The sequence below is a fragment of the Alligator sinensis genome, unplaced genomic scaffold (assembly GCF_000455745.1).
Source record: "Alligator sinensis unplaced genomic scaffold, ASM45574v1 scaffold111_1, whole genome shotgun sequence".
NCBI lineage: Eukaryota > Metazoa > Chordata > Crocodylia > Alligatoridae > Alligator > Alligator sinensis.
The window spans coordinates 1,463,841-1,467,301 of record NW_005841875.1 but is presented as its reverse complement, the minus strand read 5'-3'; the positions used below and the strand labels follow the sequence as shown (position 1 = coordinate 1,467,301).

The 3,461-nt window shown below is 47.5% G+C and overlaps 1 protein-coding gene across 1 annotated transcript in view; it reads left to right on the top strand.

Annotated features, from left to right (window-relative positions):
- Positions 1 to 2,059, top strand: part of SLC25A48 (solute carrier family 25 member 48) — a 33,034-nt gene extending 30,975 nt beyond the window's left edge. The window contains exon 8 of the mRNA XM_006017221.3: positions 549 to 2,059. The gene's annotated coding sequence lies outside the window, so the exon portion shown is untranslated. The remainder of the gene's footprint in view (positions 1 to 548) is intronic.
- Positions 2,060 to 3,461: the final 1,402 nt, after the last annotated feature.

Here is a 3,461-nt window from a genome sequence, read left to right as displayed (position 1 = left end):
TGCTGACAGCTCTGGATCTGAGGTGGGGGGAGGGGGGGGAGACAGGGCTGGGAGAGAGGGGTTGCTTCTTGGCTGCAGTAAGGTTCAATTCCACCTCACCAACCCTCCACCCAACAGGTGAACATCTGTTGGGTTGGGGGGAGGATGCTGTAAGTCATGGTGCTTTATGTAAAGTGCCATGAGTTACAGCAGGGACCTGTGTGTCTGTCAGTACCTACAGAGTCTGATTATTGTAAATCAGAAAGGGAAACTTGATAATAAAAAAATCCTGCCTTGCTCTTATGCAATGTAAAGAAGATGCTCATTAAAATCTCCATTCATTGACCCTTACTCACCTGACTCCATCAATCTCAGAGCTACAAGACTGAAGTCTAGTAAAGTATCTGAATTATCACATCAATTTCACTCTTCTCTTCCTAAATGGAGGATCACTGCCAAAAAGCAATACTAAAAGTGTATTTGGTGAAGCAAAAATTCCAAGCCTGTTCTGCTGGTGTGTGTGTGTGTGTGTGGTCTATTATAAATCTTTCTTTTTTTGTTTTTACAAGTGTCATCAAGAAGACCAGGCCAGTGTCTTGCTTCCCTGAGCCAAATCAGCGGTGTGGAACTGATGAGAGCCTCATTGGTGCTAGCATACGATATGCTCTGAAGAGCCCCATCAACATAGTTTTCTCTCCTTTTCGTGGACCTAGTCAATGAAGAGTGAGCTACAAATCTGCACCAGCTAAATCCAAATCCAAAGAACATTCTGTCCCTGAAATCTTTCTCTCTGAAGTCCTAAAGCACCTTAACAATTACTATGGTTATCTGGTTGTGATCTAGCCCTCTGCCAGTAATATGTGTTGCCAGTGAGCCAATGGTGAAACACATTTCCCCCTGACAACATAAGCAGTCATCTGTTCCCAAAGGCTGGCAGCTGGTAACACTAGAGTTATGTTGTGTCCTTTCTATACATCATGCTCTTGACACATCATCTCCAAGAATGTAGGACTTCTCTTTTTGTCAACAAAGATGTTCCACCTCCTTAGGTATCAAAGGAAAAATAGCTTTGTACCCTGTAGTTCTGCATTCCTTCCAAATTGTAGCTTGGATCCCAGGGACAAAAAAATTGGTTATTTATCCCTGTCTTTGGAGAACATTGTGCTACATCACACCATTGCCAGAAGAGTTTGGTGTGATTTCCTACAGTCTTTTCTCAAGAAGATTTGGAGGACTTCCGTAACATTAGGAGGGCACAGACTGAGGGAAGTTCAGTGGGAAAGCTATGGGAATGCTTATTACTGTCTCTGATTTGCTAGCCGGCGCTATTAGTCCTCATCTTTCATGAGCACCACATTTGATACACTTTGTTTTCTGCTTTCCCAAAATTTACTTAACTTTCTTTACAGACTTCTTGTACTCTACCTCACCAGACACACTGATTGGTAGGCCTCTCAAACAAATGCCAACTCCTGCAGAACTTTCATTGGTTTTGATGGAGGCTCTGGTTGAGTTGGGGCTATAGGATGAGGCCCAAAATATTTTCTCTAAAGCACTGGCTTGGCTTCAGACCTGCTGCCAGCAGGTCTAATCCCATTTACAGCAGCAGGTGTCAGCATGAGATCTTAATTTGCTCTTCTGTGTCCATAGCCTCCTGCCAAGGTCTTGTGTCTTTACATTGCTGTGTCTAACTTCTAAAAATCTTCATGATGTCTTTCTTAAGGGGCAAGTTTCTGATGCAGAGAATAGAGTAGCCATGGCAGGTAAATGCAAGGCTTTTGATGGTACCTGTAGATAGCAAGAGTGAAGTTGTGGGACCAAGATAGAGAAAGCAAAGGGACAGCGTGTTCTGCAAGAAGAGTTGGGAAGGCCACTGCAATATGGAAGGTGTATAGTTTGCTCAGTCCCATCTTTGAGCTTCTCCTGTGGGAACATATAGAAAGAAAAGTAGCAACTGTAACCGGAGTGCTGAGGGAATTGGCAGAGGTCATTGCGGGACCCCTGGCACAGCTTTACGAGCACTTGTGGTGCTCTGGTGAGGTGCCAGAGGACTGTAAAAGGGCCAATGTAGTCCCCATTTTCAAAAAAGGGAGGGAGGAGGACCCAGAAAACTACAGGCCCATTAGTCTTACCTTGGTCCGGGGGAAACTTTTTGAGAAAATTATCCAGGTGCACATCTGTGAGAGGCAAGCAGAGGAGTGTATGCTTAGGGGCAACTAACATGGGTTCATTAGAGGCAGGTCCTGCCAGACCAACCTGGTGGCCTTCTACGACCAGGTCACAAAAGCCTTGGACGCAGGTATCGCGGTGGACATAGTCTTTCTGGAATTTAGGAAGGCCTTCGACACAGTCTGTCACCCCATTCTCATTAAAAAATTAGGAGATTGTGGTGTTGATGTCTACACAGTCAAATGGGTCACAAATTGGCTGGAGGGACACACCCGGAGAGTGGTGGTGGACGGGTCATTTTCGACCAGGAGGGATGTGAGCAGTGGGGCCCCCCAGGTCTCGGTCCTTGGTCTCACACTATTCAACATCTTCATTAGTGACTTGGATGAGGGGGTGAAAAGCACCTTGTTCAAGTTCGCAGATGACACTAAGATGTGGGGAGAAGTGGGCATGCTAGAAGGGAGGGACAGGCTGCAATTGGATCTGGACAAGTTACACGGGTGGGCGGATGAGAATAAGATGGGATTCAATACTGACAAGTGCAGGGTACTGCACCTAGGGAGGAAGAACCATCAGCAGACCTACAGGCTGGGGAACTCCCTTCTTGTCAGCACAGAGGCAGAAAAGGATCTTGGAGTCGTTATAGACTCCAAGATGAACATGGCCGCCAATGTGGGGGCATGGTCAGGAAGGCTAACCGCACCTTGCAATGTACCCACAGATGCATCACGAGCAGGTCCAAGGAGGTGATCCTCCCCCTCTATAAGACATTGGTCAGGCCACAGTTGGAGTACTGTGTCCAGTTCTGGGTGCCGCACTTCAGGAGGGATGTGGACAATATTGAGAGCCTCCAGAGGAGGGCCACTCGCATGATATGGGGTCAGCAAGGCAGGCCCTACGAGGAGAGGCTAAGGGACCTGAACCTGTTCAGCCTCCACAAGAGAAGGCTGAGAGTGGATCTGGTGGCTGTCTATAAGCTGGCCAAGGGAGACCAGCAGGCAATGGGAGAGTCCCTGTTCCACCTAGCACTGCCAGGAGTAATGAGGAATAACAGCCCTAAGTTGATGGAGAGTAGATTCAGGCTAGATATCAGGAGGCACTCCTTCACAGTCAGGGCAGCTAGGATCTGGAACCAACTTCCAAGGGAAGTGGTGCTCGCTCCTACCCTGGGGGTCTTCAAAAGGAGGCTGAATCTTGCCAGGGTCATTTGACCCCAGCATTCTTTCCTGCCCGTGGCAGGGGGTTGGACTTGATGATCTGCTCAGGTCCTTTCCGACCCTACCAACTATGAAACTACAGGTTTTTCTTCCATA